Here is a 15,896-nt window from a genome sequence, read left to right as displayed (position 1 = left end):
TTTCCGATAACAATGAACTTGAGGAGTTATGTTAAACATCATCCAACTGTACACACAATCAAGAAGACTGTAAGCACTAGCAGTTGTACGATGATAAGGACCGCAGACAGCTATCATCTTTGCCAGAGCCTTCAGTTTCACATAATGCAAATTCAATGTTGAGTCATGAAAACATGACTTAAATGATAATGTGGAGCACCAAATTATATTATATACCACTAAATTAATACCTTTGTTCCATAATTCACAGCATCTTCCAGCTTCCCTTTATCTAGAGCAATCTTGGATGACTCAAGTAGAGTTCGCCCATCAGCAGAAGAGCACCCTACACGCTGTAAACATGAAGTGAAGAAAGTCGCTAAGAAACCATCGTTTAGAAACTACATAAACTCATTTGCTACATGATGTGCTCCTACCTTGCAAATGGGCACTAGGCTGATAATATCAGAATTTGTGAATGGGGTGGAGCATTCCAAATCATAGTCCTTAGGCACCAGCTCTAACCCAACCTATGAAAGAGGTATTCGATAAAACCCTTCCAAGTTACGAAAATAAACAAGAAATAGTACCTTATGACAAAGACCCCTCAGAATCGATAACTTTCTCAAGTGTTGTAGTTCATCTTTCAATTTCCAACCAAATCTTTTCTCCAAAATTGCCCGCAACCATTGCAATTTAAGAGTCTGATCGCTGCTTTCAGCATTGCAGGACCCCAAATCTTTTTATACATAACAATTTTCAAAGCGCTCATACGTAACGGTTTAATAAACCGTTATAAAAGATGATCATAGATAACGGTGGCTTAACGGTTTTGTAATACCGTTATGTATGCAACTAATAGATAACGCAAAAACATAACGCATTTGCTCAAACCGTTATCTATGCATTTAGACAACACTACATAGATAACGGATTTTCGCAAAACCGTTATCTATTCCTAAAAGTGCGCTCATACATAACGGTTTTTGAAAAAAACCGTTATCTATTCACTGTTATGTATGTAAACTTTTGTAGTAGTGTTAACAAACCAAACTTGAGCACACCACTATTCGGTTCGGCTCGGTTCGATTACACCCCTACTTGGAAGGTAAGATGACTAAGGAATCTTATAAGTTCAAGGGATATATGACCAGTGAAATTTTAGATCTCGTTCATACATTTATTTATTTATAGTTCTATGTCTACACAAGTTAAGGGTAGATTTCAGTATTTCATCAATTTTATTGATGAGTACTCTAAATATGAATGCATCCATCATGATGTGAAGTCAGAATCATTTAAGAAATTTAAGGCACGTTAAGAGACGAATCTTAAAAAATGTATCAAGTGTCTACGATCTTATCATATAGGCGAATACATTAGTGTTGAGTTTTAGGACAACTGGACGAAATAGAGAATTGATTCTCAGTTGACTATGCTTGGTACACCCCAAAAGAATGGCGCATCGGAAGGAGAAATATAATACTCTTAGAGATGGTCTATGATGAGTTATGAAAACTTTACTAACTACGTTTAGGATTATACTCTAGAAACAACAATGAACATATTAGATTTGGTACTATCCAAAATCAATTTCTAAGATACATGATAAGTTGTGATTGGTAAGCAACCAAGTCTTAAACATATCAAGATATGAGGTTATCCAACACATGTACTGGTAAATAAAGCTGATAAGTTGAAGTCTTGTACCAAAGTGTGTTTGCTAATAGGGTATCAAACGAAATATTGGAGTTTCTGTAGTCTTATTTATGAATTTTAAGGTCATTATTTGCTCTAATTTTAGATTCTTAGAAAAGGACTATGTAGAAAATCACAAACCTAAAAGTGTTTGTTATTAAGGAAATGAGAACAAGACAGAAAAAATATATCAGTAGTACAAGTGTATGCACCACATGTGGCTGCATTGAATATCACAAGTACACCTACTATTGCAGAGCCTTGTTCCCGTGGGAGGTTTGTAAGACAACTCGAAAGGTTCATATTCATGGGAGAGTTTTCTGACTTAGTCATTAGAGAAGATGAAAAAGGCCCCTGAATATATAAGGAAATAATACCAAGCAAGAATGCGAGTTCTTGGTTAATGGTTATAGACTGACATTCAGTCAATAGACTTTAAGCAAGTCTATGATCTTGAGGTCTTGTCCAAAGACTGTAAAGCTATTGGGTGTAAATGAGTTTTAAGCACAAAAGAGATGCATAATGTAGAGTTATACTCTCCAAAGCTAAACCGGTGAAAAAAAATTATCGATTACGATAAATATTTTAGCCCATGGCTATGATTAAGAGCATCATGATTCTTCTCATTTAAATGGGTATGTTTAATAGACGTGTAGACAACATTCTTTAACAAAAATCTTGAATAAACTATCTATTTGAAACAACCCGAAGGTTATGTTGTTAAATGAAAGGAACAATTGGTGTGGTAGCTAAGAAGTCTTTTCATGGACTTGAGCATTCCACACGGTCATGAAACCTTTGTTTCGATCAAGTCATTTAATCCTATGGATTTGAGCAATGCTTTGATGAAAGTTGTGTGTGCAAGAAAGTTGATGGAAAAAGTGTGGTGTTCATAGTACTATATGTCGATTACATCCTATTGATTAGTTTAGACAAGATATTGAGAGATACAATAGTATGGTTATACAAACAATTCAAAATGAAAGATCTAAGATAGGCATGCCATATTTTTAGGATTAAGGTCATCCATGACTGTAAATCGATAAGGCTCTGCTTATCTCATGAATCTTACATTGAGACATTGCTTAAAAGATTCTACACGCAAGATTCCAAGAAAGGGTTTATTCATTTCAAACATAGTATCGTTTTATTCAAGGATATGTATCCCAAAACACAAAACGAAACGAGATAGAAGATATGAGACAAATTTCTTATGCTTCAGCAGTTAGGAGTCTCATGTATGCATTGTCGTGCGCAAGACCTGATATTTGCTTTGTCCCAAACATGGTAGCAAGTCATGGATATTGGATTGTAGTAAAAAATATACTCAAGTACCTTAAGATGACTTTATTTTTTCGGCTATATCTCCATCTTCCGAACTTCGATCTACAATCCATTCGCTCATGAACCTGTATCGTAATGATCTAAAACTTTCATTAAGACTATATTTCCAAATCCAGCTTCGAAATTTCTATAGATTTCATCAAAGTACGAGCAAGTATCATATTTCACAAGATAAAATAACATAAGCACAAAACAACTACTACCTTCGTCTGCCAAGAGTATGTCACAATTGCTATTTTGGGCATCCGCAAAGAGTATGTCACTTTCCTTTTTAGGACAAGGTCCCACATCTTTTCCTTATCATTCATCCTTACAAATACCCTTTATTTACAAAAACCACCTCTTATTCAATTTCAACCACTCATTTCAAATAATGGTGGGACCCTTTCTTCACTATATAAAAATCACCAACCATTTTATTAAATCTGGTGCCCAACCAAAGTGCCATACTTTTGGCGGACGGAGGGAGTATTAAACACTCAATTCCCTATAAAATTGATATCATAATAACATTAAAAACTATGAAAAAGTGAGTGTTATCATGGATCTTCATGTGGTGTCGAATATGCCAAAGAGTATTACAATTTATTGAAATAACCCTCAATTTCAATATTGAGCTCACCAGAACTCCGCGGCCAGAACTGAGGGCTACCGTGGAGTCGTGTTTGCTTCCCCGACCATGTCTACCGCCCCTAAAAGGTCAGAGAGGAGAGAGACGGTGGCATTTCTTATTGTTCGTCGTACGAGAAAGGAGATAGAGAGAGAGAGAGAGAGGCAACTGGGGGAAGGTGTCACAGCCCACTATCCCAATGACGGGTTAACCGGGGTTATGACTTGGGGTGAACAATGTAAAATAGAATCTAAAGGGGGTTTGTTAAGTAATCAATATTAACAACAACAAACTAGTGATATATATATATATAACCGCTTGGGTAGTTTACAAACGAGCTTGCCATAACGACTAGACCTCAAATGGAAGTTAAACAAGCTGAAGTAGTAATAAGTTCAAGTAGAATCGATAAATAAGTCAGAGTGTTTGCAGCGGAAAAACGTGTGAGTTATGCATATGGAGATGCATACTCAAGGTTTCATTACATGACCATAAAAAGGGAATCCGCTCAACACCGATCCATTCCATCGCCTGCTCAACCTGCACATTTAGAAATACATGCAGGGCTGAGTATAAAAACACCCAGTGGCATAAGCCGAAAAATATAACATACATACATATATAAATTGAACTGCCAATAGTAACACACGGGGGTTTTCTTGAATAGCCTGTGCTTACTAAAACATTTCTTTCATTTTCATAAAGTCGATCGGCCGATCATTTTCCTTCATATGATCCATATCTGTTCTTTTCTGTCACGCGCCGTGAAGGAGGCCTCCTTACCACGGACGCCAAGACCGGTCGCAAGCGACTCGCGGTCTCCATGAGTGTACACGTTAACCCTAGCTAGCGACCTTTGTCTAGCATAGGATCCCAATTGGATTTCCTTTAAAGTTGGCGAACCAACACAGATAGGATACATATAAAAACATAATATTTTTTTGGCAGTCAATCATTTCATAAACATTTTCATTTTCATAATGACATTGAGCATATAAGCATTTCATAAAAGTTGAATAACGGTTAAAACTTGCCATGCACATATATTCGTATATGAGGCCCACGTCACGCAGGGGATCTCTATATACGTATAGTAAAAGTAATGCCCACCTCAAACGTTCTTAAGCTAGCGTGGAGTCGCTTCTTCTTCGACTTCACTTCCTGTCGCCCGGACCTTTATTGATGAAGAGTCGGTAAGTTCGCGAAGAAAATTGTCACAAGACAAAGTCTAATTCTACGTGTCTAGGGTATATTTTAGTGTTTTAGGGTTCTAGCATCCATAATTCGTTCCATTAAAGATAGTCAAAAACCATCATACCTCGTCTAATCTCATTCAAACATATAGGCAACACTAACACATAAGGCACATAAGAATCACAATCAAACATCATCAAAACATGCTCTGATTTTACACTGGCTCAACTTCAAAATTTAATATGTTCTGACTCCGATGTCTCCTAGACTCGAGACTCATACCAAAAGAAAGATCTTCGTGTCTAGTTTCAAAAAAGTAGAGTCGAAACTCCAAGTGGTTTGAGAGATATGATGTTTTTACCACGATCTACCATGTTCGGCAGTTTTGAGCAATCGCAAACTTGGATTTTTGAAAAATAGTAAACGTTGTCAGTCTGGGCTCAACTTTGGTGGATATCTAGCTAACACAATAAGGTTAATACCATAAAAGTTTGGAAAGCTAGATCACATAGGAAGCCACTGAAATGAATGACTCTTTCCCCTGTTCTCTGAAATTCTCAGTAGTAATGTGCAGTTTAGGTATTGTATTTTAAAGAAATATCAAACGAAGTTGGAATGGCTTGAAATTTTACCAGGGTACTCACGACTCATGTAGGGACTTGCTATAAAATTTTCAAAGCTATAGACATCGACAAACCGTCGATCACAGTAGGTCAGTAAGCCTACGAAATTCTCCAATTTGCACTTAAAACTCATATATTTCAAAAACATTTCTAACCTGAGTATAACATCATAATCCTCAACAACAAACTCATACCAAAACTCATTTCATCACTTCTAATCATCAATCTAAACCATCACTTAACATCATAGCATGCTCAAGAACTCATATAACCACTCAATTTTCACTTTCTTCACGAGCTTCAACTTTCCAACCCTAGTAATTTTCGAAATTTACCAGCTTGAATTAGGAGTTATTTTCATGCTTTGATCCTCCATTTATATGCTCACAAAGATTAGATATAAGTAGATTCATGTGTTTAGAAGCTTACTTTTATGATTTGTGTAGAGAAAAGTATAACTCCACCTTCTTGATTCCTAGCTCGAACCTTCAACCCAGCTTTTGTTCTATGGATCTAAAAGTGTTTTCAGCTTGATTTAATCGGTGGTTATGGCATACAAGTTGCTTGTGAAGCTTTTTACTATCACATCAATGGTATTGGGCGAAGACAGTCGAGAGAGAAGAGAGAGAAGAAAGAGGAAAGAGAGAGGAAAAGGACGTCTGTTATGAGGAATGAAAGAAAAGGGTGTTATTTATATAACCCCATTTACTTAGCCATCAAGTATTGGATAAATAACACATGCTTAATTATCCACTTGCATAAAATATCTTATCCGTTAACTATGTTTATCCACTTGCTTTGACTCCTCTCTCTCTCTCACGTCAGTTTCGTACCAGAGCAGAGAAATGAAGAACTCGCCAGAGCAGAGGAATCAAAACTCGGCAGAGGAGAGGAATCAAAACTCGGCAGAGCAGAGGAAACGCACTCCGCCAGAGGAATCGCACTCCGCCAGAGGAATCGCACTCAACCCACTAATTAAACTTTATGCACTAATAAAAATATTTTTAAATCTCAAACGGATTCAAATATTAATAAGAACTAAGCACATCATGTATAACGATTAAAATACATCAGATAAAACAAACCAGTTTTATTATTAATGGATGCCGAACCCTACTTATTAATAATTAAGCCTTTAATCAGTGATTAAAAGCCGGGATATGACATACTATCCCCCTTAAAGAAATTTCGTCCCGAAATTTGTACCTCAGGGAATAATTCTGGGTACTTCTCCTTCATACTAGACTCGAGTTCCCATGTCGCCTCTTCTTGATCATGGTGCTTCCAAAGGACTTTTACTAAGGGTATCGACTTATTCCTTAGTACCTGAACTTTCCGATCTAGAATAGATTCGGGTCTCTCTTCATAGCTCATATCTGGGCTAAGGATAACGTCGTTCCGTTGGAGCACGTGCTTTGGATCATAAACATATTTCCTCAACTGCGACACATGAAACACATTATGCACATTGCCAAGGTTTGGCGGCAACGCCAGCCTGTAAGCTACGGGGCCCACCCTTCCTAGGATCTCATAGGGTCCTATAAAACGAAGTCTAAGCTTACCCTTTACGCCAAATCTTGTAATCCCTTTAGAGGGAGAAACCTTCAAAAAGACTTTATCCCCACACTCAAACTGTAAGTCGGTTCGACGTTTGTCGGCATAAGACTTTTGTCTATCCTGGGCCTCTTTAATACGTTGTCGAATCTGACGGACGATTTCGATCATCTCGCCTACTGTATCTGGCCCCAAGATTCTTCTCTCGCCCACTTCATCCCAGTAAAGCGGCGATCTACATTTCTTCCCGTATAACGCCTCATAAGGTGCCATGGCGATAGTTGCTTGATAGCTGTTGTTGTAAGCAAATTCGATTAGTGGCAACACACGCTCCCAATCGTCTCCTCTGTCTAGTACGACAGTCCTTAACATATCTTCTAGCGTTTGAATTGTCCTTTCGGACTGACCGTCGGTCTGCGGGTGGAAAGTTGTGCTGAAATTCAACCTTGTCCCCAATTCCTTTTGCAAGCTTATCCAGAATCTGGAGGTAAACTTAGAGTCTCTATCGGACGTGATTGTCTTCGGCACCCCATGTAAACGCACGATCTCCTTGATATAGAGTTGGGCTAACTTATCTGATCCATACGTGATAGGGATAGGCAGAAAGTGTGCACTCTTCGTGAGTCTGTCAATAATGACCCATATCGCCGTGTTACCCCGTCTTGTTTTTGGCAATCCTGTAACAAAGTCCATTGCAATATCGTCCCACTTCCATTCTGGAATCTCCAAAGGTTGTAGCTCACCGTAAGGTCGTTGATGTAAAGCCTTTACTTGTTGGCAGATTTGGCACTTTTCAACGAATAAAGCCACGTCTCGTTTCATTCCTTCCCACCAGAAATTCTCTTTTAGATCTTGATACATCTTAGTGCTTCCTGGGTGGGCAACATAAGGAGTGTCATGGGCTTCGCTCATGATCTTGTTTTTGAGTTCTTCATCATGAGGGATGCATATTCTCTTTTCAAAGAAAATAGCATTATCGACTCCTTCGTGATAGTTCTTGAGATTTCCTTCTCTTATCTTTACTCGTAAATTCTCCAACTTTTCATCTTTCCTCTGAGCTTCTACCACCATTTTCCTCAAATTCGGTATAATCGCGACCACCCCCGCTATTGTAGCAGGTGGTTTTATCACCTCTAATCTCATCCTATTAAAATCTCGTATGAGCTCTTCTTCATTTGTAAGGATGTATCCCAGTTTCGATGGGACCTTGCGGCTCAACGCGTCGGCTACTACATTTGCCTTCCCTGGGTGATAATTTATACCACAATCATAGTCTTTCACTAATTCGAGCCACCTTCGCTGTCTCATGTTGAGATCCTTCTGCTCGAAAAAGTATTTTAGACTTTTGTGATCGGTGTAAATCTCACACCTGACACCATATAGATGATGTCTCCAGATTTTTAGTGCGTGCACTACCGCCGCTAGCTCCAGATCATGGGTCGGATAATTCAATTCGTGTGGCCTAAGTTGCCGCGATGCATATGCAATCACTTTGCCTTCCTGCATCAAAACGCATCCTAATCCATTCTTTGATGCATCCGTGTAGACCACATACTCCTTGTCTGGTTCCAGAATTGTTAGCACTGGCGCCGTAGTTAGCTTCTCTTTGAGCAGTTGAAAACTCTCTTCGCACTCGTTAGTCCAATTGTACTTAATTCCTTTCCTGAGCAACTGCGTCATCGGCCTTGCTATCTTGGAAGATCCCTCAATGAATCTTCGATAATAGCCAGCCAATCCCAAGAAACTTCTGATCTCGTTTGGGGTAGTTGGCGACCTCCACTCTTGTACTGCTTCCACTTTGGCGGGGTCCACCTTGATACCTTCTGAAGACACAATGTGTCCCAGAAATGTAACTTATTTGAGCCAAAACTCATATTTGCTGAATTTGGCATAAAGGCATTCATCCCTTAGCATTTGCAACGCAGTTCTCAGATGTTCCCTGTGTTCTTCTTCATTCCTGGAGTAGACGAGAATATCATCAATAAACACCACGATGAACTTATCCAAATAAGGATGAATTACTCTGTTCATGAGGTCCATGAATACAGCTGGCGCGTTTGTTAGTCCGAACGGCACAACTACGAACTCGTAGTGACCATATCTTGTTCGGAACGCCGTTTTGGGTATATCTTCATGTCTAACCTTTAACTGATGATACCCAGACTTCAAATCGATTTTGGAGAAAACACTCGCGCCCTTGAGTTGGTCGAATAAATCATCGATTCTGGGTAATGGATACTTGTTCTTAAGCGTTAGCTTGTTCAACTCTCGATAATCGATGCACAACCTCAAGGTGCCATCTTTCTTCTTGACAAACAGCACTGGCGCTCCCCATGGGGACACACTAGGCCTGATGAAGCCTAGGTCCATCAACTCTTGTAATTGGATCTTCAACTCCTCCAATTCCTTCGGAGCCATTCTGTACGGTGCTTTTGATACTGACGCCGCTCCTGGCTCTAGATCGATGGTGAATTCTACTTGTCTGTCAGGTGGTAAACCTGGCAAATTTTCTGGGAAAACATCTTGAAAATCCCGCACGATCTCTACATCTTCCATTGTCTTTTCGGTCTCAACTTCCCCGTTCAGGTATACGAGGAAGGCTTGGCAATCTTTCTTGTTCATCATCTTTCTTGCCTGTAAAGCTGAAATAATTGGCACTCTGTTCCTCCTGCATATTCCGTGGAAACTTAAAGCGTCCCTTCCTGGAAAGTGGAAAGCGATTCTCCGTTCTTGACACAATATCGTGGCATAGTTCTCCGCTAGCCAGTCCATCCCCAGGATTATATCAACGTCCTCCATCGATATGACGTGTAAGTTATTCGCTATAACCTTAAACAATCCTATGGTTAGCTCTAGGTTCGAGCAAGCATGTGTTACTACTGCCATCCCTCCTATTGGTGAAGAAATTCTCAAGTCCTGATTAGTCTTTTCAGGTTGAAGCTTTAAAGTTTTTACACATGCACTTACAATAAAAGAATGCGAGGCACCTGTGTCGAACAGAAGTATAACAGGTGTGTCGAGTAATGTGCCCATACCTGCCAAATTCCCTTGGTTGTTTTCTTGCTTATTCTTGTGCAGGGCATAGGCTCTTGCTTGTGAAATTTGCGGTGGACGTGCCACAGGTCGATGCTGTTGTTGTGGTGGTGGATAGAGTAGCTGTTGACCTTGAATAGCCCTGAGTGGTTGTACTTGGCCTGGCTGATTCGGCCCTCTCATTCCTCCCTGTGGTTTTCCTTGGCAGTCTCTGGCAAAATGGCCCTTCTGGCCACACTTAAAGCAGGTATTGCTACCAGCCAAGCATATGCCGTGATGTGACTTGGAGCATTTGGAACACAAAGGTGCCCTGAGCTGGCCCTGATTGTTTCCAGCTGATCCTGGATTGACTGGTCGTCCTTGCCACTGCCCTTGTGGCATCATATTTCCTTGCCATGGCCTCTTGTTATCTTGGTTGTTGTAGTAACCCCTATTATTGTTGTTGTTGCCTTCCCATTTTCTCTTCCCACGATCGTTGTTTCCCGGAGCTTGAGTCTGGGTTGAGCGGTCTTCAGGCATAGCTGCCTCAACATCCAGAGCTCTGCTAAGTGCCTCAGAGTGGGTGAGATTACCATGACTAGCAAGTGCCATTTTGATCTCGTGCCTAAGGCCTGAACGAAACTTCTCGGCCATCTTTTCATCAGTGTCGATCAGATGAGGAGCATAGCGAGACATGTCGCAGAATGCGCGATCGTATTCCGTCACGGACATCTTGTTTTGCTTTAGATTGAAAAACTCTATCTCCTCCTTCTTTCTGTAGCTCTTGGGGATGTATTTATCATAAATCTCCATCTTGAAGTCTTCCCAAGTCAGGTTTTCTAGTTGTTCGGGGGTCATTGTCCTCTTCTTGGTTTCCCACCAAAAATCTGCCGACCCAGTGAGTTGGAATGCAACACAAGAGAGTCTCTCTTGATCAGTGCAATGAAGAAAGTCAAAAATCCTTTCCATCGCCCTAATACAGATTTCGGCATCAGTCGGGTTGCCGGTCCCGTTGAATGTTGGCGGGCTCTGTTTAAGAAAAAGTTCTTCAACCCTTCGTGGGGGTTCATTTCCTGCACCCATGTTGTTTCTTGGGGCTCTTCTGGGAGGCATTGTGTGCTTCAAAGACCAAGACGATCATCAATAACTTCTGATGCGTAGTACAATGGTAACGATAATAATCTATAAGGGTCATACTATCATACTAATCAATTTGCAAAGTTATGGTTTGGGTGATATACTAGGTCAGTATACTAATACTTCTTAGTTTTATCCATCAAGGAAACATGCTATAACAACTCAAAAGTTGAAAGGCTCAAAATCATTACATCAACAAGCAAGGTGTTGTAGAAACTGTTGAAACACATGGGTTTTCAACCCAAAAGACGTCTACTGAGATTTGGATCATGTGGACTGGCCAGGTCCAACATCATCACCTCCCAGTCACACGGGAAACATCGTCCCGAACTTAGAAAGCCGTGGACAACTATTCATAATATCTATCGTGTAGTAAAAGTCAATTTGATGTTCCGTCGCATGTAAACATTCGAGCGTAGAGACTATGCTCAAACCCTTGATGCAGTGTTTGCCTTGAATTCGTCTTGTATTATCATTCCGTGCTTTTCCAACGCGTACATGTCTTTTCATTCCTCTTTCATTCTTCTAAATCATTACCTTAAGAATCTAGATTGTAGAGATATCCTACTAATCTAGTAGTCTATTTTCTTTTAGAATAGTGATCATGCCACTTATAGCAATCTATGTGTCAATTCTCTATCATTCTTCATATCATAACATCATAACTGCAATGATATGTCATGAAAGGCAAATCATTCAACATTTCATCACAGCATGCTCTTTACATAAACATATTTATAAAACATCTTAGAACAATAACATCTTTAAAACGTTGAACTACAGTTACCTTCTTTCCTTGATTGAGCATGATGCAATGGAGTGTTGAGCGGTGTCTTATGAACCCACATATGTCTAGTGAATCAAACTAGACTTGGCTTTTAGAGTAAGGTTTCTAGGGCCAGAGCGAACGAACCTGGCTCTGATACCATTATGTCACAGCCCACTATCCCAATGACGGGTTAACCGGGGTTATGACTTGGGGTGAACAATGTAAAATAGAATCTAAAGGGGGTTTGTTAAGTAATCAATATTAACAACAACAAACTAGTAATATATATATATATATATATAACCGCTTGGGTAGTTTACAAACGAGCTTGCCATAAGGACTAGACCTCAAATGGAAGTTAAACAAGCTGAAGTAGTAATAAGTTCAAGTAGAACCGATAAATAAGTCAGAGTGTTTGCAGCGGAAAAACGTGTGAGTTATGCATATGGAGATGCATACTCAAGGTTTCATTACATGACCATAAAAAGGGAATCCGCTCAACACCGATCCATTCCATCGCCTGCTCAACCTGCACATTTAGAAATACATGCAGGGCTGAGTATAAAAATACCCAGTGGCATAAGCCGAAAAATATAACATACATACATATATAAATTGAACTACCAATAGTAACACACGGGGGTTTTCTTGAATAGCGTGTGCTTACTAAAACATTTCTTTCATTTTCATAAAGTCGATCGGCCGATCATTTTCCTTCATATGATCCATATCTGTTCTTTTCTGTCACGCGCCGGGAAGGAGGCCTCCTTACCACGGACGCCAAGACCGGTCGCAAGCGACTCGCGGTCTCCATGAGTGTACACGTTAACCCTAGCTAGCGACCTTTGTCTAGCATAGGATCCCAATTGGATTTCCTTTAAAGTTGGCGAACCAACACAGATAGGATACATATAAAAACATAATATTTTTTTGGCAGTCAATCATTTCATAAACATTTTCATTTTCATAAACATTTTCATTTTCATAATGACATTGAACATATAAGCATTTCATAAAAGTTGAATAACGGTTAAAACTTGTCATGCACATATATTCGTATATGAGGCCTACGTCACGCAGGGGATCTCTATATACGTATAGTAAAAGTAATGCCCACCTCAAACGTTCTTAAGCTAGCGTGGAGTCGCTTCTTCTTCGACTTCACTTCCTGTCGCCCGGACCTTTATTGATGAAGAGTCGGTAAGTTCGCGAAGAAAATTGTCACAAGACAAAGTCTAATTCTACGTGTCTAGAGTATATTTTAGTGTTTTAGGGTTCTAGCATCCATAATTCGTTCCATTAAAGATAGTCAAAAACCATCATACCTCGTCTAATCTCATTCAAACATATAGGCAACACTAACACATAAGGCACATAAGAATCACAATCAAACATCATCAAAACATGCTCTGATTTTACACTGGCTCAACTTCAAAATTTAATCTGTTCTGACTCCGATGTCTCCTAGACTCGAGACTCATACCAAAAGAAAGATCTTCGTGTCTAGTTTCAAAAAATTAGAGTCGAAACTCCAAGTGGTTTGAGAGATATGATGTTTTTACCACGATCTACCATGTTCGGCAGTTTTGAGCAATCACAAACTTGGATTTTTGAAAAATAGTAAACGTTGTCAGACTGGGCTCAACTTTGGTGGATATCTAGCTAACACAATAAGGTTAATACAATAAAAGTTTGGAAAGCTAGATCACATAGGAAGCCACTGAAATGAATGACTCTTTCCCCTGTTCTCTGAAATTCTCGGTAGTAATGTGCAGTTTAGGTATTGTATTTTAAAGAAATATCAAACGAAGTTGGAATGGCTTGAAATTTTACCAGGGTACTCAAGACTCATGTAGGGACTTGCTATAAAATTTTCAAAGCTATAGACATCGACAAACCGTCGATCACAGTAGGTCAGGAAGCCTACGAAATTCTTCAATTTGTACTTAAAACTCATATATTTCAAAAATATTTCTAACCTGAGTATAACATCATAATCCTCAACAACAAACTCATACCAAAACTCATTTCATCACTTCTAATCATCAATCTAAACCATCACTTAACATCATAGCATGCTCAAGAACTCATATAACCACTCAATTTTCACTTTCTTCACGAGCTTCAACTTTCCAACCCTAGTAATTTTCGAAATTTACCAGCTTGAATTAGGAGTTATTTTCATGCTTTGATCCTCCATTTACATGCTCACAAAGCTTAGATATAAGTAGATTCATGTGTTTAGAAGCTTACTTTTATGATTTGTGTAGAGAAAAGTATAACTCCACCTTCTTGATTCCTAGCTCGAACCTTCAACCCAGCTTTTGTTCTATGGATCTAAAAGTGTTTTCAGCTTGATTTAATCGGTGGTTATGGCATACAAGTTGCTTGTGAAGCTTTTTACTATCACATCAATGGTATTGGGTGAAGACAGTCGAGAGAGAAGAGAGAGAAGAAAGAGGAAAGAGAGAGGAAAAGGACGTCTGTTATGAGGAATGAAAGAGAAGGGTGTTATTTATATAACCCCATTTACTTAGCCATCAAGTATTGGATAAATAACACATGCTTAATTATCCACTTGCATAAAATATCTTATCCGTTAACTATGTTTATCCACTTGCTTTGACTCCTCTCTCTCTCTCACGTCAGTTTCGCACCATAGCAGAGAAATGAAAAACTCGCCAGAGCAGAGGAATCAAAACTCGGCAGAGCAGAGGAATCAAAACTCGGCAGAGCAGAGGAAACGCACTCCGCCAGAGGAATCGCACTCCGCCAGGGAAAGTAGCGTTGATTTATGGTTAATCCATACATGTGTTGCTCCTTTCGTGATTTGATACAAAAATACGATGCTACTTTCCTTGATCTTCGCAATTGAATTTTGAATCATTGGATTCGAAGCCAATATTCTTATAAGCAGCCTTCGCGCTTAAGGAGAAATGCATTTAGGGTATTTGAATTTAGCATTCCCGATCTTTCTGTACATCTCCATCAACTTCGAGCTATGAAACGGAAGATATCCAGACAGCAAAGCAAAACGAATCTGTGTGTAGAATGCGTATGTCATTGGGCAAAATTTTGTGTGAATTGTATATGGAAACTGACAATAATGTGAAAATTGGAGTATTTTGTCTGCTAATGTTCTTGATTCACAACCAACTTGATGAATTCACAACTAAATTGTCAGTGTTGGTCATGAATTCGAGTTTTAAAATTTGAATTCACAATCAATAAAACTTGAAACACTATTGCTAGTGAATTCGAGTTTTATAGTTTGAATTCACAACTAGAAATAATGTTAGCTGTAAATTCGAGTTTTAAGGCTTGAATTCACAACTAAATAGTGTTAGTTGTGAATTTGAGTTTTGAATCTTGAATTCACTACTAACACTATTTTTAGTTGTGAATTCAAACTTTAATACTTGAATTCACGACTTGAATTCACAACTAACATAATTTTAGCTCTGAATTTAAGCTTTAAAACTCAAATTCACAACCAACCGACTAACACTATTCAGTTGTGAATACGAGTTTTAAAGCTTGAAATTATAACTAAAATTATTGCTAGTTGCGAATTCGAGTTTTAAAATTAGAATTCACAACAAAGAATAGTCTTGGTTATAAATTCGAGTTCAATTGACAATTTTTAAATTGTTTATGTGAAGAATAAAATTGTAAGTGTGATTATTTTTTATTTTTTTTTATCTTTATGAACAATTTTAATTTTTACTATTTCAAAGTGATCATTTTCAAAATCCACTCTATTTCATATGCATGCACAAATTTTAATATTACTATATCAAATTGACTAATTTTATATACTAGCATTTGCACTCGTGCAACGCACGAAAAATATTTTTATATTTTATTATATATAAAATTGATATTAATTTGATTATTATAGAAAAATTTTAAATATAATTTAAGATAAATATATTTTGGTTTAATATAAAAATAATAAAGAATAATTCATATTAAT

This window comes from Salvia miltiorrhiza, chromosome 2 (assembly GCF_028751815.1).
Source record: "Salvia miltiorrhiza cultivar Shanhuang (shh) chromosome 2, IMPLAD_Smil_shh, whole genome shotgun sequence".
Classification (NCBI taxonomy): Eukaryota; Viridiplantae; Streptophyta; class Magnoliopsida; order Lamiales; family Lamiaceae; genus Salvia; species Salvia miltiorrhiza.
This window is presented reverse-complemented; position numbering follows the sequence as displayed.